At 50.5% G+C, this 24,255-nt stretch overlaps 1 protein-coding gene across 1 annotated transcript in view; it reads right to left on the bottom strand.

The window, feature by feature from the left end:
* WDR70 (WD repeat domain 70) overlaps positions 1-24,255 on the bottom strand; it is a 1,775,496-nt gene that overhangs the window by 792,872 nt on the left and 958,369 nt on the right. The gene's annotated exons all lie outside the window — the stretch shown is intronic.

Below are 24,255 nucleotides of genomic sequence, written 5' to 3'. Positions count from 1 at the left end.
GGGAGCCAGTGTAGCTTGATAAGGAGGGGTTTGGCGGACTGCCACTTCGGAATCCCGAGGGCCAGTCTCGCCGCCTGGTTTTGGATGACTTGCAACCTATTGATGGAGCATTTGGGCAAGCCGTAATAGATGGAATTTGAAAAATCCAGGCGGGAGCGAACAAGGGCCATGATGACTTGAAGCAAGGCATCGGGAGAAAGAAGGTAGGCCACCTTCCTGATCCTGCGCAGTTGGAACATGCAGGAGGAAACCACTGTCCCCACCTGCGGCCCCAGAGAGAGCCCAGCGTCAATAGTGACCCCGAGGCTTTTCACCAAGGTTACCGGGGAGGGAGGAGAGCCAAGCTCTGTCGGCCAGAAATATGGACCCCAGTGGACGGCGCTCTTACCCGGCAGGAGGAGCTCCGTCTTACCGGGGTTCAATTTCAGCTGGTTCTGACACATCCACTGAAAGATATGGGACATGACTGCCTGAAAAGTAGGAATAGAAGAAGGAGAGTTTAGAGAGAAAATGAGTTGTAGGTCGTCCGCGTAATTGAAGACGCGGACGTCCCACTGCCTCAGAGAAGAGAGAAGAGGGCGAAGATAGAGATTGAAAAGAAGAGGGGATAGAGAGGAGCCCTGAGGGACCCCACAAGGCAGATGTTCCCTAGGGGCCCTAAATGTACCTAGGCTGAGGGACTGGGATCTCCCCATAAGGAAAGATTTCACCCAGGCCAGCGCCAGGCCCTGGATGCCGGCCTGTTCGACACGGTGGAGGAGGATGTTATGGTCCACCGTGTCGAAAGCGGCCGACAGATCTAGTAAAACCAGGGCCTGGGAGGTACCCTTGTCAGCTCCGTCTCTCAAGGTGTCTAGGACAGCCAGGATCACAGCCTCCGTAGAATGACCAGGGCTGAAGCCGGCCTGGTTGGCCTCGAGAAAGATGGAACTCTCGATGAACCCCGAGAGACAGGCAGTGACATGGGCCTCCAAGATTTTTGAGAAAAAAGGTGCGGCGTTCTTCTTTTTCAGGCTGTATTTTTCTTTTTCCCCTCTTCCTTCCCCTCCCCTCTTCCTTTTTTCTCTCCCAAAGGTTAGTATGACGGGTTAGTTCTACTGATGTCGATATTCTGGTTCCTTTGTTCTGTTTCCGATGTGCTACTGGGTGGTGGATGTGTATATGATGAGTCTAATTGAATATTGATTTGTGTTAACCGCATCTGTTTTCATACTGATTTATACTGTAGTGCCACTCCTCCGCGTTGCTGCCCTTTAGCTTTTTTGTAGCCACTGATTTGCTTTGGGAACCCGGATTCATTTATGCTGTAACCGAGCCTGTTATACTCCTTATTGTAATACTATAAAAATTAACCTTCTTTGTTCCTGTTTGCGGGCCGTCCAGATCCTACCCCCCCTCCCCCTTTTTGGGCTGTATTGATTGCGCTCCATTATGACTGATTCTGTATATTTTCCTTCTGGATTTCTTGATTGCTATATCGTGTCGTGGCCGGCCGGACTGGTTGTAGGCCCAGATTTGTATATCCTTTCTGTACAAATAAAGGTTTATAAAAAAAAATTTAAAAAAAAATGGCATGCTAGTGGGTGCGATCAAGTAGCCCCATTGAGACGCGTTGCGGCCAGGCGCGCCAATGACGCGAATAGGTGGTTCAACGCCGAACTTAAAGAGAGGAAGCTTGCGGTTCGGCAGGCAGAGCGCGCCTGGCGGTGCGCCTACTGCCCTACACTCAAACTGCAATACACCTCACTTCTTAATTTATACAAAAAAGCCATTCTTACTGCTAAGACCAATTACTTTTCCCTGAAATTCTGTCCGCCGAAAACCAACCTAGACAAATTTTCTCAATTGTGCAGGACCTAGCCTTTTCCGACAGAGCCACCCTCAAACCTTCTCCTTCCCAGACAATCTGTGACTCGCTTAATAACTTTTTTATCGAGAAAATCTCTACTATTAAGTCCAACATCTCAATCCCCTCTTCCCTTTTCTCGGACTCCCAGCCTCCGCCTAACCAGTCATTTCTCGATTTCATTCCTCCCTGGACTAGGGAACTGTTCTTATCCCTACTTCTAAGGGTCAAGTCCGGATCTCCCTTGGACATCTGTCCTGCCCGAATCCTTAGACAAATTTATTTGGCATGTCCTTCACCCCCTCTCACTTTTCTTAATGCCTCTTTTGCCCAGGGCATCGTTCCGCAATTGCACAAATCTGCCACCATAATTCCCATATTAAAGAAACCTGGTGCAGACCCCACCTCCATGGCCAACTATCGCCCCATTTCCCTCCTTCCCTTCCTAGGTAAAATCCTGGAACGACATGTCACCCAAGTGCTCAGTGCCTTTGTCGAGGAAACTGACAGGTTGGCCCCATGTCAGGCAGGCTTTCGCCCCAGGCACTCCACGGAGTCGGTAGTCCTGTCCGTCATGGACAAACTCAGAGAGGGAATGGATACCAATCTTCCCCATGCCCTGGTCCTTCTCGATTCATCCGCCGCCTTTGACACGGTTGACCATTCCATCTTGCTCACCCGTGTCAGGGCGGCCAGTATCAGGGGATCAGCCTTGGTCTGGCTCTCTTCCTTCCTGAGGGACCGTACCCAGGCAGTCCAACTAGCCGATTTCTCTGCACCTTCTCGCAAGGTTCAATGCGGCATTCCCTGTCTCCCCTGCTGTTTAATTTTTATATTTTTCCTTTGGTTTTTGCGTTACAGCAAATGGAGGTCACGGTGTACAACTACGCCGATGACCTCCAGCTCATTTTTGATTTGTCCTCTTCCTCAGACCCTATTCATAATTTCCAATCCATTACGATTTTCATCAGGGACTGGAAGAATCACAACCACCTGAAGTTAAACCCAGACAAAACCGAATTGGTCCTTACAAGTGGTTGCTCCAGTCCCTGGAACACCTCATTTTGGCCTTCCTCTTTGGGCTCTCCCCCTATCCCCTCTTCCTCAATAAAGACCTTAGGGATAAAACTGAATGATCATCTTACATTGCACTCCCAGATTAGTTCTGTTGTTTCTTCTTGCTTTTTGGTTCTCCGCACCATCCGAAAGATTTCACGTTTTTTTTCCCTTTCTGCTCTTAAACTCATTCTTTTGGCCATGGTCATTTCTCGTATTGACTATGGCAACGCTTTATACTTTGGCATCCCAGCTTATGATTTACAGCGACTTCAGCTGGTTCAAAACCAGGCCGCCCGACTTGTATACAACCTCCCTAAATCCCACCTTGCTATCCCGTTACTTAAAGCCTTACACTGGCTCCCTATTCGGGAACGCTCCCTCTTCAAGATGGGTTGCATCACCTTTCAGGCTCGGGCAGGGACGGCCCCCGCATTTATCAATTCGGAAATTAAGGCCTATCTCCCCTGTAGAGAGCTGCGCTCTTCCTCCCAATTCCTCCTCTCTGTCCCCCGATTTAGGAGAAAGAAACTGGGAGGCATGACATTTTCCACCCTTGCCCCTGTATTCTGGAACTCTCTTCCTTTGTCCCTTAGGTCCTCCTCCCACTATTTCGAGTTTCGAAAAGCCCTCAAAACCTTCCTCTTCTCCCAAGCCTTCTCACCTTAGCGGCTTACCTCCTGCCCTGACCAAGGGTCTGCATCCCTAGCGCCAAGAAACCGCTTGGTAAACGTGCACTCTATAAATACTTTAAAATTCAAATTCAAATTCAATTCATTTACCTACCCTCAGATTTCGAGTATTTGGTCAAATTATCCCCACCATTTGCTCGCAGGACATGATTGAATGCCGCATTATCCTGCAGGATCCCTTCGGAATTGATAAGAACCTTTAATATTTGCTATTTTTCACTCAGTGAGTTACATTAATTGGCTCCTTTCAATTGGCAATATCCTTGTCTCCACTAACTGACACATCTGAGTTACGTACATTCACTCTTGTACCCACTTAGGCTGTTAATAGGACACATCTAGTCTTGAAGAAGACCCCCATGATGTTTCCTCATTAACACATACATCGCGGGTCGAAACGTCAACGCTCAATAACATCATGTTCCGAGTCACTACACTCTTGAAATCAGTGTGAAGGATAACACAGGGTGTAGACTGAACCATATATGTAACGATTGGACGGCCAGTTCAAGTAACTTTCTGTTGTTGTTTTGATTTGTGTAGTTATTTGTTATATATATATGTATGTTGCACCACCACATTACATTTTGTGTTATTGTTTTCACTTTTGTCCTATGATTACACTGTACAACAGCCATTTATCCCATGCAACATTTAATGGATATATAAAGTCTAAAACATATTTGCTGTGTTTTGTCTGGTGTGTCTCGACTGGTCCATGGTATTAATGAGCCTTAAATGTTTAATCGTGATTCGTTTTCCTTAACACTAAGCAATTTTTGGACCCGACAGAACACATTGTAGTAATTATCCACGCATTGAAAAGGCATACCCCCCCACTACTTGCCTCACCAGGCGTATCCCACCCTGTTTACTTTCCATAAGAATGCATGTAGGGGGGTGTTTAGCAGCCGAGCAAGATGGCCGCAGCCTAAGAGAGTTCCGGGATCGCGGGAGTTTTCCCTATAAATCAGGCCAGTTATCCTGTACCTGCACAGCTTAAACCTGGTGGAATTGAGTATGGATCACCTGCAGACCCGAACGTGCCGCTCCGGAGCCCTGGAGGATTGTTGGCAACCGATTCCTGAGACGCGGCAAAGCGGAGGCCTACGAACCACGCTGGAGCCGGGGCCTCGCGTTCTTTCTTGACCCGCTGCCGTGAAGAGATTGGCGCCACGAGACACGATCGAACATTACTCTCACCAGGGCACTGCTGCGAACTCGACTGCAACTGTGTGGCGCAGAGCAAAGAGGCCACTACACACTGTGCTGCGTCGATGAAGAAGGTGAGCAGCGCAACATACTCGCGAACGCTCCTGGGCCTGCAACCGGCATATGAGACGGCCCGACACGGCCGAACAGAAAACGAAAAGTGGACCCCGGGGGACGGAGAACACAGCCCTGCACTAAGTATAGAGGACGAGGCAGTGTGGACTGAAGCCTCAGTGAGTAGTGAAGCCTAAAAATAATCACGCCGGGGCTGATTGCGAGACCGCAGAGCACAGTGTTAAGGGCTGCCAGTGGGGAAGCACTGTATGTGGCCGCTTGATTAACTTCAGAGGCTGGCATTGACAACCTTGAAGCCTGCGAGAGAGACGTTGTGGACTTGGGTCCCAAGAACGTATGCTGGAAATTCTATACTGCCTAACATCAACAGAACTGTGTAATCACATACAGGCCGACGCCACGCCTTTGCCCCATCCATTGCGCGGACTACCGCCACCGTTATAAGCAACTGTGAGGATATGAACTGGTGGCACTTAGACGGTGATTCGGGTCTACCGTAGATCGCGTGCGCCCAGGGCTGGGCATGTGATACTGGAATCCATTGGCCCCAGAACTGGACACTCTGCAGAAGCACCACAGCCGGGTCATAAGCTCACCTTGCCGCCATTTGCATCAGAAGCACAGGAGGAGGAGGTAGAACATCCAAAAGGACGTGTGTGACAGACACATCACACGGCAGGCAGCGGTGGTTACTGCCCTCCGCCCGTGAGCTTGGTGGAACCCTTGGTGCACAAGACAGGATGGGGGGTCAGGGCCAGAAAGGTCCATCAACCGTTAAACTGGACAAGTATGCCTATAGCAAAGAACCGCCAGAGAAATCACAAATAGACGTTGCCAATACAGCAAACCATACGGCTAATAAACCTGATGAGGTCACACTGGTGGATAATATGGCCGCCATGCAAAAGGTCCAATCTTCCATTGGCACGATCTCCACGGACATTTCCCTAATACGGACAGACTTCTCTAAAATGACTGAAAGAAGGACGGAGGTCGAAACCACAACGGCAGCACTTTCCACAGATACAGCTACTCAGCAACGCAAGGTGCGCCACCTAGAAGCAGACAACCAACTAATAATGGCTAAACTGGATGATCAGGAAGGCCGCTCGCGCCGGAAGATTGTGCGAGTCATTGGTGTGTCGGAAAATGTAGGGGAGTCAGCCGTAGACCTCTTTGTGGAAGACCTAATCAACAATCAGTTACAGCCACGGGGACTGTCCAGCTTTCTCTCAGTGGAGAGGGCACATCGCGTACCGGGTGGCAGACCTCTACCAGGTGCCCCCTCCGCCCCAAGACCAATACTGGCACGTATATTCAATTTCCGTGATCACCACGCAATCTTGCAGGCAGCAAGAATAGCTCCCCCTATCCGGATTGAAAAGTGTACTGTCACACTCTACCCAGATTACACGGCTGCAGTCACCAAACAAAGACGCAGTTTCCTAGAAGTGAATAAAGAGATGCGCACCAGTGAACTTAAATACTTGATGCTCTTCCCAGCAAAACTGAAAGTAGAGGAGGAGGGAAAAACCTGGTTCTTCATGACACCAGAAGAAGCCCGGTGAATCGGGAGACTGAGAATAAATCGGCGATGGGAAACACAGTCGATATTACGATACAGGACACCAGCACCAGCTAACAATGGGAAGCCACTGAAACAACAAAGGGCCACTGGAAAGGCAATTCTCATATTTAAGCCGCCCCCTGCAGATGTGAACTAATTATATATAGTGTTGGCCGTTGCAGTATGTATATTTAAGGGAAAGACTTCTGAGGTTCACAAGAAGACTCTCCCCCTTACGCAAGTACAAGTTATGGGGCAAAAGCACTCTGCTCAGTTGGGGTGGTGGGTAGTTCTAGGACCGCTGGGCAGGGAGGGGGGAGGGGGATGGGGAATAGTTTGAGGTATTATGTTTGTTTTTGTGGTTTCAAATGCACGGTACTATAGGGGGTACTATACGCTATGGCAGAATGCGGCACATGTCGCGTGGCACATTGCACTTGACTGCAAATGGTATTACACATGGCACAAACGATACCACTACCTGGCCAGACAGGCACCCAATCCCTGACTCCCAATGCACTGGGCCCCCACTCCACATTACATCTTGGAATGTTAATGGCCTAGGTGATAAGATAAAGAGAGAGCTGGTCCTACAATATCTTTAACGCAAGGCCCCGGCGGTGGCACTGATCCAGGAATCCCACTTGATGGGTTCGGCATGTAAAGCCTTAGATAGATGGAGCTTCAAAATGGTGGCCCACTCTGCATTTACCTCTGGCTCCCGAGGGGTGGGGATACTGATCCATAAGAGTTTCCCCCTTATTATAACTGGGTCTTGGGCCGTTTTGCAGCAGTATCATGTCAGTGGGAGGGGCGAACTTAGTATTGGTTTACATTCCACCTGCACTCCACCAGACGGCCTTCCCTGCCTTGGGTAAATTTTCTATTGACACTACCGCAAGGAGAATTGATTATGGGTGGCGACTTTAACGTCACGATTGACTCTACTATAGACCGTAAACCCCCCAGAGACCCTAACAGCACCAATCCTAAATTGAAGGAGTTTATGGATGCGCTGAGACTCATAGATGTCTGGAGCACCAGGTACCCACTTGAACGACAATATACTTTCCACTCAGGGGTCCACAACAGCCTCTCAAGGATAGACTATATTGTCACACTTGTAACAGGCCTTGGGTGAGTACTCGAGGTACTACATTTACCCAGCGGTATTTCAGACCACTCGCTGGTTCAAATTAAATATACATCGCATAACCCGGGTCGGAGACGAGTCTTTCCACTCTATCCCGGATATCTCAAAATCCAAGTGAAAGGTAAGGGCCTTCTCATGGCCACGGGGCAATACTTTGTAGACAATGAACACTCAGTTACATCCCCGACCACCCTATGGGAGGCATACAAACAGTGATACGAGGCCACGCAATCTCGTTAATTGCCAGACATAAGCAGGAGCAACGACAGCTCTTAAACACCCTGGAACAGGGAATGTCCCGGGCCGAGAGTGAACATGCTGCAAATACCAATGACAACACGGCACATGATCTAAATCTAGCACCCCAAGAGCACAGGGCGTAAGCATGGGAAGCGGCCAAAGCTAGGAACACCGCAACGCAGCACACGATATATGAAGTAGGGGATAAGACAGGCAAGCTTCTTGCTTGGTTAAAAAGGCGGGAGAAAGCCAGTCGATGGGTTACACAATTACAATTAGAAGATGGAACTACCACTACAGACCCACAACGGATAGTGGACACACTAGCAGCCCACTATGAGAAAATATATACACCTACAGCCACATCTACCATTAAAGACAACCTGGCCTTTCTCCACAATATCCGACTACCCACACTATCGCACATTGCAGCACAAGATTTAGAGACTGATCGGACGTTCGACGAGCTGGCGCTAGCGCTAGGAGCACTACACACAGGGAAGGCTATGGGGCCCAATGGAATACCTGTAGAATTCTACAAAAAGGCGGCCACACCTCTCTTACCCCATTTGCTTAATATGTACAATGATAGCTTGGACAAAGCAGAGTTGCACCGCCCATCAACGATAGTCGCAATACACAAACCAGGCAAACCACCACAGGAATGCACGTCATATCGGCAGATTTCATTAATAAATACAGAAGGTAAAATATTGGCAAAAGCATTAACAGTCCGTCTGCAACCACACCTTGCCACGCTGATACATCCGGACCAATCTGGATTCATGCCAGGCCGCAACACGGCGCTCACTCTGAGGCGCTTGTGCGGCATCATGGCGCGCATACCTACTATACAAGAAGATGCTGGTATCCTCTCTTTATACGCTCGTATGGCGTTTGACCTTGCCAAATGGCCATTTCTATTCGCGGTTCTTCAACGTATGGGTATTGGCCCCAAATTCTGTGCGTGGATCCAACTGTTATACACCAAACCCCTGGCACAGGTGGTGGGGAACAGGCGCATCTCGAAGGACTTCTCACTGGGAAGAGGTATGCGGCAGGGATGCCCTCTGTCGCTGCTACTCTTTGCATTAATATTGGAGCCGCTGGCAGCATGGATATGGCAAGACCCGGTTCTCCGTGGGCTGAGGTGGGCAATGGGGTGGGAAGACCGCATTTTGCTATATGCGGATGACGCGCTGCTGTATATGGCATCCCCAGCGTGTTCCATTGCTAGTCTATTAGACATTTGTGCTGCATACGGGAAGGTTTCCGGATACACTATAATTTGTGCAAAATCACTCCTATATGTATTACACGGACCCGCTCCGAGACTTCCGCCGGGCTAGGAACTGCAAATTGCAACCAGGGTATTTAGATACCTCGGGCTGTACATCACGCGCCAGCCTGCACATTTCATTGAGGAAATAAAACCTCATGGAACCACTGAAAAGATTTCGCCGTGATGTGAAACATTGGAGGTCATTACCGCTGACACTACTGGGAAGAGCAGCCCTCTTTAAAATGTTGCACTACTCAGATTCTTATATGCCCTGCAAAATACTCCATTCCCGATTCCCCCGCATACTTCAAGGTGATTGACTCTGAAGTCACCAATCTCCTATGGGATGGGAAGACCACACGTATAGCAATGCACAAACTGGTTTGGGGTTGGTACGATGGAGGGATCGCTTTGCCTAATATAAAATTGTACTACTGGACCTCGCAACTTATGGCTATAAACCAATGACTACATACTTCACAGGAGGAGCCAGCTTTCCGCATGGACAGATATGTCCTTCCCGCGGAGCGCATTATGGGTGCCCTGTACAATAATTCAAGAAAGAGTATCCTCACGGGTCCGACGCACAAGTTACTACTTGTGTAACGATATATCTGTAAGAGACATTAGTTAGTGATAGATTCCTTACCTTAGAATATCCCCAGGCGTCAGACTGGATCCGGAAATTTTTGCGTAGCAATACCCCTGCGCGTCGGTAGGCGTCGTCTGCGGCTCCGCGTCCGTCGTCGGCGTCGTTAGCGCCGGAATGACGTCGTCGGAGTACTTAGACGCCGCCCATGCGCGCTGACGTCAGTTCTGATACACAGCTTTTCCGCGCCAGATACGCAGAGCCATGATAGAACCAACACTGGTGCCAAGAAACTAGGGCCCTGAAAGGGGATGACCTTAACCCTAGATATCGGTTCGCAGAACGGGGAGGATGGGTGGGTCGGTAAGGAATCTATCACTAACTAATGTCTCTTTCAGATATATCGTTACACAAGTAGTAACTTGTGCATCTGAAAGAGACACGTTAGTGATAGATTCCTTACCTTAGAATAGATACCCCAGCAATACCAACCCCGGTGATGGGTCTGCGAACCAATAATCACACCAGAAAGTCCTGGAGGACGGAACGGCCAAAGAAGCCATCCCTCCGGACTTGACTGTCCAGGCAGTAGTGTTGTGCGAACGTGTGCAGCGAGGCCCAAGTAGCTGCCTGGCAAATGTCCTGTAAGGGCACTCCCCAGCCCAGGGCAGTTGTAGTCGCCGTGGCCCGAGTGGAATGAGCCCTCAATCCAACAGGGGGCTCCTTCTTAGCCATGGAGTAACATGCCTGGATACACAAGATGATCCACCGGGAGATGGTCCGCTTGTGTACCGCCTTCCCCTTCTTAGCACCCACGTAGCCAACAAAGAGTTGGTCATCCACCCGGAACTGGCGTGTGCGATACAAATAGAATGAGAGCGCACGTTTTGGGTCCAGACGGTGGAGCCGCTCTTCCTCTTTAGAGGGATGCGGAGGCGGAAAGAAGGTTGGCAAGGTGATGGACTGCCCAATGTGGAAGGCTGAGACAACCTTGGGCAGGAAAGATGGCTTGGTACGCAACACAACCTTGTCCGGATGGACAGAAAGGAAAGGTGGAGTACAAGAAAGGGCCTGGAGCTCACTCACTCTCCTGGCAGAGGTGATGGCAACCAGGAAAGCAGTCTTTAGAGTCAGAAGACGAAGAGGACAGTTGTGAAGTGGCTCAAAGGGAGCGCACATCAGGAAGGTAAGAACAAGGTTCAAGTCCCACTGGGGCATCACGAAGGGAACAGGAGGGAACATGTGCGTGATGCCCTTAAGAAAACGATTTACAATAGGGGACTTGAACAAAGAAGGCTGATCAGGTAGCCTTAAGAAGGCAGAAAGGGTAGAAAGGTAGCCCTTGACAGTGCCCAGAGCAGAGCCCTGCTGGGCAAGAGAAAGAAGGAAGAGGAGAACCTCAGAAAGGGGGGCAGAGAGTGGATCCACAGCCTTTGCTGTGCACCATGCCACAAATCTGTTCCACCTGCAGGCGTATACCGACTTTGTGGAGGGACGCCTGGCTGCCAGAATGACATTACAGACTTCGGGAGGCAAGTCAAATGGCCTCAACTGTCGCCGCTCAATCTCCAAGCTTGTAGGTGGAGACTGGACAGGTTCGGGTGGAGGACCGTCCCCTGCTGCTGCGACAGAAGGTCCTCCCGAAGGGGCAGACGAATCGGGGGATCTACTGACATGCTGAGTAGCTCGGGATACCAGTATCTTCGTGCCCAGTCCGGAGCCACAAGGATAAACTGGGCCCGGTCGCGCCTGATCTTCTTCAGCACTCTGGGCAGAAGTGGTATAGGCGGAAAGGCGTACAACAGACCTCAACTCCACTCGCGACGAAAAGCGTCTCCGAGCGAGTGCAGCCTTGGAAATTCCAACGCGATAATTGATGACATTGCGCGTTCTCTTCGGTGGCGAATAGATCTAACCAAGGCTCTCCCCATTGCTGAAAGAGGCCTTGCGCCACGTCCGAGTTCAGACGCCATTCGTGATCCATCATGCACCGACGGCTGAGTTCGTCCGCCCTGGCATTCAGAGAACCTGCCAGGTGTTGAACCACCAGGGTCACACCCTGACTTTCCAGCCACTGCCAGAGGCGCAGAGCCTCCTGGCATAGGGTCCACGACCCCACCCCGCCCTGTTTGTTGCAGTACCACATGGCGGTGGTGTTGTCCGTGAACACCTGCACTACACCCCCCCGGACAGAGGGGAGGAATGCCTTCAGCGCTAGACGAATCGCCCGTAACTCCAACAGGTTGATGTGGAGCCGGGCCTCCGCCAGAGACCAGAGTCCTCTGATCTCCGCCTCTCCCATGTGGCCACCCCAGCCCTGGAGGGACTCGTCCGTCACAACTACGTGCACCGGGTGGGGTAGGGAGAGGGACCTGCCACTGACCCAATCGCGGTCCGTGAGCCACCACTGCAACTATCTTGCAGTGCCCTCCGAGATCAAGACGTGATCGGACAAGTTGCCCTGATGCTGGGCCCACTGAAACTTCAGGTCCCACTGCAGAGCCCGCATCCGCCACCGGGCGTGACGCACCAGAAGGATGCAGGAGGCCATCAGCCCCAGAAGCCGCAGCGTCAACCTGACCGAGACTCAGGATAAAGGCTGAAAGATGGGAATCAGAGCCTGAATATCCCGAACCCGCTGTTCGGGAGGGTAAACCCGAAACTGCGCCGAGTCGAGAACCGCTCCGATGAAGAGGAGCTTCTGAGAGGGACACAGGTGTGACTTCGGCACATTGATGGAGAACCCCAGCAAATGCAGGAGGTCGGCCGTAGTTTGGAGGTTACTGACGACTGTTTGGGGCGAGCCCGCCTTCAACAACCAGTCGTCGAGGTAGGGGAAGACTGACACCCCTAACCTGCGCAGATGAGCTGCGACCACCGCCATCACCTTCGTGAACACCCGTGGGGCGCTGGTAAGGCCAAAGGGGAGCACGGTAAACTGAAAGTGCTCGTGGCCTACCGTGAACCGCAGGTAACGCCGGTGGGCCGGCAGGACGGGGATGTGAAAATAAGCGTCCTGCAAGTCCAGCGCTACCATCCAGTCTCCGGGGTCCAGGGCAGCTAAGACCTGAGCCAAAGTCAGCATCTTGAACTTCTCTTGACGGAGGAAGCCGTTGACGTTCCGTAGGTCCAAGATCGGGCGCAGGCCCCCCTTGCCCTTCTTGGGCACCAGAAAGTAGTGGGAGTAACAGCCACACCCTACTTCTGGCCCAGGAACGCGCTCGATGGCCCCCTTGGCCAAGAGGGCCGTGACTTCCTCTTGCAGAAGTTGCAAGTAATCCCCGACACGCGGTGGAATTGCGGTGGCATGGCTGGAGGGGTCGCCTCGAAGGGGAGAGAGTAGCCCCCTCGGACGATTTGCAGCACCCACTTGTCCGATGTGACAGTGCGCCAGTGGAAGTGGTGATGGCGAACCCTGCCTCCCACAGGCGTCACATGGGCCTGAAAGCTCGGACTAGGAAGGTTTGGAGGCAGGTGCTGCGGAGGGAGGAGTGGACTGGCCTCGCCATTGACCCCGACCGCCGCCGCCACGGCGGCCACAGCGCTGCTGTGTATTCTGCGGTGCGTGGCTGGCAGCACGTGTGAGGACGCCCCTTCCGTGGCCACGAAAGGAGCGGAAGGCACCCGATTGCTGGCGTGTCGTCGAGAGACCTAAGGACTTGGCCGTAGCCCTGGAGTCCTTAAAGCGCTCCAGCGCATGGTCTGCCTTGTCGCCAAAAAGGTGACGGACATCGAACGGCATATCCAGGAGGGTGGCCTGGACATCGGCCGAGAAATTGGCGGACCTCAACCAGGCGTGGCGTCGAACCGCCACCGTCGTTGCCATTGCCCTGCCCAGTGAGTCCGTGGTATCCAGTCCACACCGGATAGAGTATCGTGCCGCATCTCGACCCTCCACAAGGGCTTGGGCGAGTTTAGCCCGGACCTCCTCCGGGCATTGTGGCAGCACGTCCGCGACAGTGTCCAATAGGGTGTGGGTGTACCGGCCCAAGAGACACGCGGTGTTGACAGACCGCAGTCCGAAACTCAGGGACGAGAACACTTTCTTTCCGAACTGTTCGTATCTCTTGGAGTCCCGATCGGGCGGGGCCGTCGGGAATGCGGTCTGAGAAGTGGAGGCCTGGATAACCAGGCTCTCGGGGGTGGGGTGGGTGGACAAAAAGCAAGGGTCGCCCGGGGCCGGGCGGTAGCGTCTGGCCACGTTCCTATCCACAGGCGGACCTGTGGCGGGCTTGGACCAAGTGCCCACAAGAACGTCACATAGGGCTTCATTAAACGGCAGCAGAGGCTCGCTGGAGCTTGCCTGCGGTTTAAGAACCTCAGTGAGGAGGTTAGTCCTCACGGCCGCGACGGGGAGCTCCAGGCCCAAGGCCTTGGCTGCCCTCATCAACACTACGCTGTAAGCAGCCCCCTCCTCCGTAGCCACGGTGGGAGGGGAGACAAATCCAGTGTCTGGCGAGGTGTCAATACCACTGGCCTCCCCAAGCTCATATGTACAGTCCTCTTGTGACTGGCAAGCCTGTGCCAGAGGGTCCTCAGACCCCTCCCAATCACCTCGGTCATCAGTCTCCTGTAACCCAGGGTCAACAGACTGGACCTCCTCATGGAAATAGAAATCTCCAAAGGCCGTCGGAAGCAGCGCCCAACGGCGCCAGAGTCGGACCGAAGGGAAGATTGGGGACGGCGTCCACAATGGGCGCCGGGGGCGACACCCTCGGGGCCGGCGCCGGTGAGGTCGGGAGGTCGACCGGCGACGACCCGGATCCGGAAGCGGGTCCGGTGAGGTCCCGCGGCGCCGGGACCGAAGTCGCCTGCGGCGCCGGGGCCGAAGCACCCGGCGGCGTCGGGGCCGAAGCACCCGACCCGCTAGGGCCTCCAGCCGGGACCGCTGGGCCCGGAGGCGCCGTGGGGCCCGGCCGAGGAGGGAGGGACTTCATGGCCATGAAGTACCGCTCGACCTCCTCCGGCGTCGCGCCGTGCCCAGGGACCCGAAGGTGTGGGGCAGGCGGCGACGCTTGCGACTCTCGCGGAGCCGCGTGGGCGGTGTCGCCCGAACCCCCGGCCGCATCGTGCGAGCGTCGGGGTGGGTCGGAGGAGCGATGATGCCGCTCCGACCTCTCATGCCTCTTACCTGAGGACTTGGATCCCGACGACCGATGTCCACTCCCGGAGCTGCGAGGACTCCGACCCCCGACCGGTCCCTCGACCTCCCGTGGGACCGGGACCTGGAACGGCGCGGGGCCGACTGCCGGAGCTCGAGTCGCTTGCGGGACCGCTCCCGCCTAGCCTTCGACGTCAGGGTCCGGCAGTCGGAGCAGGTGCAGTCGTCGTGGTCGAGGCCTAAGCACTTCAGGCACCGGCGATGGGGGTCCGTAACCGTCATCAGTCGGTCGCACTTCGAACAGGGCTTGAACCCGGGCATCCCTACCGGCACCGATAGAGTCGAGGACTCAAGAAAGAAAGGATCGAAAAAGATCAAAAAGTTTAGTCAAAAAATGACTAGGGGTAGAGCTTCTCCGGATCTGCGCTAGCTGGCGCGGAAAAAAGAAGAACTGACGTCAGCGCGCATGGGCGGCGTCTAAGTACTCCGACGACGTCATTCCGGCGCTAACGACGCCGACGACGGACGCGGAGCCGCAGACGACGCCTACCGACGCGCAGGGGTATTGCTACGCAAAAATTTCCGGATCCAGGCTGACACCTGGGGATATTCTAAGGTAAGGAATCTATCACTAACGTGTCTCTTTCAGATAGCACACACTGTTCAAATATGGCACATCACGCAGCGATCACTGGGGTGGGAAGGAACACTAACAAAGGCTACGACACTCTGGGAAACCCGACGGCTAGGTAAACTACACAACACCAAGGGATTCAAACAGTGGGAGCTCATCGGTATCTCCAAAATGGGAGATCTGGCACGCACTAATGGGAACTATCGCACAAGGAACACAGCTACCGGAGGCCTCACCGTTGGAGGACAGACTCATTACCGATTACATGTGCAAGAAGACCATCTCCGAAACCTATCGCAAAATAATGAACAATCAATCAGACCCCACAGCGACCCTGCGGGAACAATGGCAAGCAGACGTTGGAGAGCTGGATGAAACAGACTGGCAGGAAGCACTCGCGTCTTTGAAACAATTTGCTTTCTCCTTCAAACTCAAACTAGTACAGCTAAAAGTCCTACATCGCATATATTACACACTTATCACAATGCACCGACTAGGTCGAACACCCACACCCCTATGCATGCAGCAATGTGGCTTGCCTGGTACGTTTCATCACATTTTATGGGAATACCCACAGCTCGCACCCTACTGGGCAAAGGTCATGAGCTCTATCACACGAGTAGGTGGAGCCGCTGTCCCGCCACAACCAAAAAAATGTCTCCTCAATATTTGGGAGCCTACAGATCTGAACTTGAGGATGCAGGACTGGGCTGCGCTAGGCAGGATAATTGGGAAACATAACATAGCCCAACACTGGGGTACGGGGCTGATTCCCACATACCGACAATGGAGCTGTGATATGGACAGTGCAATGGTGGCAGAAAAAGCAGTTTACATGCATAAAGGGTGCCCCAAAAAGTGGTCGAGGATGTGGGGTAAATGGAATGCATTTAGAGGCAACATATGCGAACCCCCACGGGAAGAATCGATCTCTGATGTCAGTGATTAATGGGTGTGTAACGAGAACATGTGTATTTCACTGTAAAGCTCTGCAATGTGCTACAAATGACGTACAGTTTTTATTAACGTACCAGCGGCAAATGCTACCATTTTACCATGTATTGAGAGATGCTTACCCCTTATCGTGTACTATAATTATAAGTCATGTTGACTGCAATTTTTTACATATCGCAAAAGATCAATAAAATATAAATTAAAAAAAAGAATGTACAGTATTTTAGTTCTGAAGGCTCAGGAGACAGAACCATTCCTTTTTCAATTTCACACAATCCCTGGCACACAACAAGTGCATACTAAAGCTCGACTGATGGCACCGCAGTTCAGTTTACTACAGAATTAAGGGGAGACTGCTGCCAGAGGCTTATTCTATTAATGCAGAGCCAGAAAAAAATGCAGGATGAAATCTAAGAAAATGTTTATGATTCTCTAGCTATCTTTCCACACAATTACAAATACTGTAACACCAGGTGGATAATGTCAATTGCATCCATATGTCCAGTCTACTTGGACAGTGAGGACATTAATTCACAAAGGGGGCTGTTCAATGTCACCATTACTACCATAGCTTTTACTTTCTTTGCAAGAAATACACTTCTGTTTTCTATCCAACTGCATTCTTTTAATTTTAGCCGATTTCAAAGCTCACCGTCATGGTCTACTTCTGCGCTTGACAAGTATCACATTTTCACAACTTTGCATCAACAAAGGAAATACGGTTTGGATGAACAAAAAAAAGTTGCTTATGACATTCGTACGGGGCATCTTGATTTGAAGGCCATGACCTTAAATGCGGCCATGGTCTGCAGACTTCCTTGAAGCTTTGCAACTTGGCATTTATTCCTAATGTGTAAATATATTTTGAGCATACTCAGATTTAATCAGTTAAGTAATTTCTACATGAGTGCTATCTTTTATGCCCTTCTCCTTCATGGGCAAGTCACTAGAAAATCTAGAAAAGGGGTAGGCAAAGCGCCTGACATGGAACACATGTCCGCTGAGAGCTCTCGCTGGGAATATGGCAACATAGTGGCTATACGCTAGTGAAGGGGGAATCTTTAGCAATATGTGGCCTCGACCGCAGGAAGTGACGGACATAACTTCCTTGTATGAGCGGATGCACAGAATCACCTCCTGTTGGAACCGCTTAACGTGGCTGCCTGGATGATTTGACGATTAAAAGCCAATACCCAACCTTCTACCATGATGTGAACCAGCAAGTACACCCACCCCCCAACAATCGCTTGAACTCAACTCAGGGTCTGAGCCTACGCACAACGAGCAGGGGGGTTCACATGACCCTGATGCAACCCGTCCTGCAGAGGTGAACAGGGAAGGTTTGTCAGTGTACTAACACATGGCACGCAGAGACCGACCGATATATTATGTTTACTGAATGACCATGAAATTCATCATAGTGAGGCAGACTAATGGGGGTGTTGCTATTATTCGAGGAATACAGAAACTAACATAAGTGGAAGGCAGGTGGTGATAAACTGCTACAAATTTTGAAGAAAAAAATTATTAAGATGTTTCTAGACTGACCACAAAATGTGATTGTTTTGAGATTCTAAGTGCCACACTGGAGGCAATAAACATGGAGAAGGGAAAAAGCTAAATTCTGAGCTGGAACAGCCTAAAGCTGACCAGTTGCACGAGAACCTGCATAATAGAAAACATTTAAGCTCGAAGTCTGCGTAAAGTCTGAAGACCACACCATTTGAAGATGAGCTGACAAAGGGCCACATCAGCTGGAGAGGCGGGGCAGAAAAAAGGGGACACCACCGAGTAACCAAAAACTGACAACAGGGACACAGAGGACAAAGGTGCAGAGACCAATATCAGGCAGCAGATCATGGAATTTAAAAAAAAGAGTTTTATATAGCGCTAACTAGACCCGCTTGAGACCTCAGATAGACCAAATGAGACATAACAGACTGATACAGTGCAGAAAAGAGACAATAACAAAAATTCTGGAGGACAAGGCCCCTAAAGCTTCCTCATCTGGCGATTAAGCGTTACAACAGTGGCAGGCTTCCATTTACAAAATTAAGTGATCAGTTCAAGAGCTATGGGTACCTCGTCCATTTCCCAGGCCATCTCATTCCTTTAACTACTTTCTCCCATCACCGACGCTTCCCAAGTCATCTGATGCTTTCATCCCCTTATTCCAATGCAGTGGACCTCTTCCCATCTCTCCCCACTCCTTGGTTGCCTCCTTTTACATTCTCCTCCCCCTACATTACACCTTAACTTTCCAAGCCTTTGTATACCACCTTCTTTATTTAAAACCAGAGCTTTTTTCTGAGTCATAGCTAGGTGTATATTCATGCCTCCCTTAATTGACACTGGAAGGGACTGCATGGTCAACTTGTCTATAATCCGCTCAGACACTGGAATCGTGAACCCCACTAAGACCTGTATGTATGCTTTTAACACCATGTCTGTAATACTTTCTAGAGCACTGCACTGATAGACACCTTTTCAGACTGCTGCTTTACCACAATTTTGCCATGCATACCTAACTAACACAAAATAGTTATCAATGTCTGTATGTCCTTGAGTCAGCCACAAATGTGGCTAACTGTTTGATACTGCACCGCAACCTGGTGATGGGAAACATGTTAGGTTCGACGCATCAGTATGGGCGCACATATCACCAAACAAGGGTATGGCACTGGATCTGAAGATGAATTGTCTGGAGAAAAGAACCGTGAGACAGGGGGTCAAAACAGCCATGTTTTGAATTTCATTCTAACGTCTAGTAGCGAACTCAAGGGGTGTTTGCTCCAGGAATTAGGGGCCAGGTAGTGGCAAGATCGGCCTCCGATTCTAGTACGAAGGATGTATGGAGTTCTATAAGGGAGGTTCAGAACTAGTGGCTACATTCTGAATCACCTGCAGCCTTCTGGGAAGGTGAGACGAGATGCCTACAAAGAGAGCATTACCACAGCCTAACCTAATAGTTATGTATGAGGTTTGAGTGACGGCTTTTTGAGTGTCCATGGGGAGCTAGGTGAAAATGTTTCTGGTGGCAGACACATCTGTTTTCTGGTCAGCCATAGAGAGCTGGCTGTCTCCGATGATCCTCAGGTTTCTAGCAGAATGAACCGGCTATGGGTAGGGCCCGAATCTTTGGGTCACCAGACTTCGGACCAGTGGGTCATGCTTTTCCCAAACTGGACTCCCTCAGGTTTGTCGCATTTAGGTTTTAAGCAGTTGCTGCTCATACACTTAGCAACAGTAGTTATGCATTGGTTGAAACTGGCCTATGTTTTGTGGATGTCTTCTGACAATGAAACGATCAGCACTGTGTAGTCAGTAAAAGAGATAACATTGAAGCTGAAAGATCTTATAAGTGCTACTAGGGGGACCAGCTAAACATTGAATTGAGAAGGATTGAGGGAAGGACCTTGCGGCAGACCACATGAAATATAAAGGAATTCAGAGTGGAAATGAGTAAGAAAAATGGATTGCAATCTGTGAGACAGAAAGGATTGAAACCACTAGAGGGCCTTCAAGAATATGCCTGACTTCAGGATGCACTTAAGTGACATGATAAACTGCACTGAATGCTGTTGAAACACAGAGCAGGACCAGGGTGGCAGCATTAGTTTCCGTATTGTGCACAGACCAAAAATTCAACTAAGAGGGGTTAAGAAGGTGGTGGAATTCAAAGTTGATGGAGAGTTGTGAGTTGACCAATTTCCCAATCATTTTGGCAGGATAATGAAGTTGAAAAATAGGTCTGAAGTTGGTTAAAACTTTAAGGTCAGCCCCCGATACTTTTTTCAGGAGGGGAAGTACCGTGGCATGTTTCCAGTAGGTGGGGTAGAAAGAAAATTCTGGAGAAAGATTGAAGAGAGTAGTGAGGGCGGGCTGATGGATTCTTTTTTTTTATAAATCTTTTTTATTAAGGAAACCCTAAATAACAATACAGTAAAAACAACAACCTGAAAAAGAGCAATCGTCAAGATTAGCACATCAAGTGAAACGGACATATACCATATACAACTAATGAAAATGAAATAGACAATAAAGTGGATGATAGGGGCACGCAGTGACATCAAATCCTTAAGGTGACTCCTTGTCCACATTATATGGGGCATCATCCGCAAAGGGAGTAAATAGTAGACCATTTGCCTGGGCAGTCTCTACTCTCGTTTATCACCCTCTCAGCCAGCATACACCAGTCCATGTCCTCCACCCAATCTGCGCGTCGGGGTACGATTCCCCCCTTCCATGTTCTGGCAATGTTACGTTTTGCAGTAATACTGCCTAGTGAGACCCATAATTGTTTGGTGCGGTTGCATCACAGATATTTAAAATACAAAGTCTAGGGGAAGGATCTATTGGTTTCCGACATATTCAGGACATGGTGGACAGAATCTCATTTCAATAATGTTGGAGAACTGGACAGTCCCATCACTGATGCAGAAAGGTACCCAAGGAGCCACAATCCCGGGGGCAAAGTGGAGAGGTTGTCAAGCCCATTTTAACGAGTGCAGTGGCGGTGTAATAGGCCCCGTGGAGTATTTTTAGTTGTATAAGCTTAAAGCGGGATTGGATTGCCACCTCCCTTGGAGATGCCACGGCCTCCCTCCAATCTTCGTCCGGCATTCCCCCACATCGTCCGCCCATTTCAGACGAAGTTTATCGAGTGGTTCTGGTAAGTTATTAAGTATTTTACGGTAAGTTAGGGAGATAGCTTTATCTGATAGGTAGTCGTCAAGGAGCCTATCTTCCAGAGGTGAAGAGACGGGTAAATCGAGCCCTTGGGGATGGCTTTGTTTAATGGACTATGTGCTTGCAGATAACGGAATGTTTCCCCCTCATGCAACTGGTACCTTACCTGCAATTCATCAAATGGAACCACCGCTCCCTTTGCACACATGTCCCCCACTGTGGAAAGACCAATCAAATCTCACTTATCAAACCCAGGTAGACTCGACAGCATATCCAATTGACAGGACTCCAGCAATGGAGTAACTCGCAAGATTTTACCCTTCCAGCCCAGCGCGGCAGTGGCCGCGTGCCAGATTGCGACTGTGGTGGATGTGGACGTAAATAATGGTAGTTGCTTAGGCCCTCCATATAACACCCTCATATAATTGCCCGCTGCCATATTGAACCTATCCATTCTATACGCTGGGTCTGTAATGGGACGATGTGCCCAGTGGCTGAGGAGCACCAACCGCGAGGCCCTATAATATATTTTGATTGCAGGAAGAGCAGTACCACTGTCATACCAGCTGTGCAAGAGTTTTGTCAGGGCGAAGCGGGGCATGCCGCCATTCCAGAACAGTGAGCAGACCTCGGAATCAATTGTTTGAAAATATTGTGGTGAGACAGGGTAGGGTGTTTTCTGTAGGGCGTACAGAAAACGGGGAAGTGCCATCATTTTGAAGAGGGCGGCTCTACCAAGCAAGGTAAGGGGCAGTGTCCTCCAATGTTGTACAGCAGCCCGGAGGCGATGCTGGGGAGGGAGAAGGTTTTTCCTATGAAAGACATCCGGGTCTCTCGTGGCATAGATACCCAGGTAACGGAAGCCTTCTGTGACTATGCTAGCCGTGCAGCCCGGAAGAAGTTGTGGGGGTCTCCACTGACGACGTAGATCAATGACTTGTCCCAGTCGATGGTGCAGCCTGAGTATTTCCGAAAAAGAGTGAGAATATGGAGCACCGCCTGGAGCGAAGATCGTGGCTTGGCCAGATCTAAAAGAATATCGTCGCCATATAGGGATATTCTATCCGACCAATCCGGGGCCCAATTCAGACCACTAATAGAAGGGTCACCTCTGACCCATACCGTCAGGGGCTCCAGCGCTATAGCGAACGGGCTGATGGATTCTTAGCCAACTGTTAAGAGGTAATGAAGTCTGGATCATTGGGAGAGCCAGATTTAATGGAGAGCATAATTTTGATGACTTCACCTTTCTTTATTTATATGAAAGAAGAGAAATAAGTTCCACAAATGTGGAGTTTACATTTTTTCTGGAGCTAGGGGTGTGTGGCCAGGCATAGGTGAGGATGCCACCCATGGTAGCATGGTTGATGGCACTAATTCTAAAGATGAGGTATGCTGTCCAATCTTTGGCATCTCTGGGGATGATGGTGCAGGTTAAGGAGGATCAAAACATAAATGTTGCCTCGACATCCAGCTTGTGCTTTCAGTCATGCTTAGTAATGTAGCATGGCAGGATCGCAGTGCCAATCTAGGGTTAAGTAGTGGAATTAAGCCAGGTCTCCCTTCGAAAAAGCATGTTGGCTGCCAGGGAATAAAGCAGGTATTAATGTAAAGGCAATTAAGATTAGCCATGGAAGTGGGAGGTTCTTCTTTTGGGGAAGAAGGGGTAGGGTGGGGGAGGCAGGATAAACAAAAGTGGGAGAGGCTGAAGGTGCCTTCCACTGTTGTAGGGGAGGTGGCCTTACATTCGTGGGCAGCGGGACCAAGTTAGAGCTTAAACGGTCAGTGGAATAATCGAGTGCTACCTGTAACTGGAGCATTGGAGCGTTAGGTGCTAATCCTGCCCTGGTCACAGATGGGCTTGACTATGGCATGCCTTTGGTGCACACGCAAAGCATCTGCGTTGCTGGCACATTTTAAGCTCCTAGGAAGAGGTAAGGCGTAGCTTCAGGGGAAGGGAGGAGGGGGAAGCAGACACTGTTGACCGGTCTTACCCAAAGAGCAAGGAAGTCGACAGAAATAGGGCAAATTAAAACAACATTGACAAATAAAAAGAGACAAAATAAAGAAATGTACATAAAAGTAAAAGGAGGCCAGGGAACCACGGTAAGAAAATGCAAGTAAATACAATGTAAACAGAACTAAAAACCAAGCTGAAACAAGCGCAGTTCTGAAAAAGCCTTAGTCCCCCTTAGCCGGGGAAATAAGGCTCAGAAGTATAAGGAAAGAAAAAGGCAACCAGCAGCTATGATACAAGGAAGAGGAAGGTCCAGGCAATTCAATACTGAATTGCCAACACCCTTGAGTAAAAATAAATGGAGAAAAAATGAAAATCTACAACCAACCAGAAAAAAGTATGATTTCCAAAGCTTGTGCAAATAAAAATGCATAATGGGTAATGAAAATATCGCCTCATCTTATGATGAAGCGCAACATTTGGAAAGAATATCAAGAACACATGAAAACATACAAAAACACTTCATGACTCATCATGGGCCAAAACCCCGACGCCTGGAGCGACACCTGGTGGCCCACCGCCCAGGGAAACCCGCCAACCCCCACAGACCACGCACGCAACCTGGGAATCATCCTGGACTCCGAGCTCAAAATGGACCGCCAGATCAACTCTGTCTCATCTTCCTGCTTCCACACCCTCCGCCTCCTTCGTAAGACCTTCAAATGGATCCCCCACGAACACCGAAAGACAGTCACTCACGCCCTGGTCACCAGCAGACTCGACTACGGCAACGCACTCTACGCCGGAATAAACAAAAACCTCATCCGCAAGCTACAGAACATCCAGAACGCCGCCGCAAGACTGGTCCTCAACCTGCCAAAACACTGCCACATCTCCCAGCACCTGCGCACACTCCACTGGCTCCCCATCGAGGCGAGAATCACCTTTAAGATGCTCACCCACGCACACAAGGCCCTCCACGGCACCGGACCAGCATACCTGAACAGCCGACTCAAATTCCACACACCCCAAAGGACCCTACGATCAGCCCAGCTCTCCTACGCCGTGGTCCCCCGCACCAGAAAGACCAGATCGGGAGGCCGCTCCTTCTCGTTCCTCGCGGATAAAGCATGGAACGCCCTTCCGCTCCACCTCAGACAGACAACATCGCTCCTCATCTTCGCAAGAAACCTCAAAACCTGGCTCTT

The sequence above is a fragment of the Lissotriton helveticus genome, chromosome 2_1, assembly GCF_964261635.1.
Source record: "Lissotriton helveticus chromosome 2_1, aLisHel1.1, whole genome shotgun sequence".
Taxonomy (NCBI): domain Eukaryota; kingdom Metazoa; phylum Chordata; class Amphibia; order Caudata; family Salamandridae; genus Lissotriton; species Lissotriton helveticus.
Note: the sequence above shows the minus strand (reverse complement) of the source record. Positions and strands in the feature narration are given on the sequence as shown.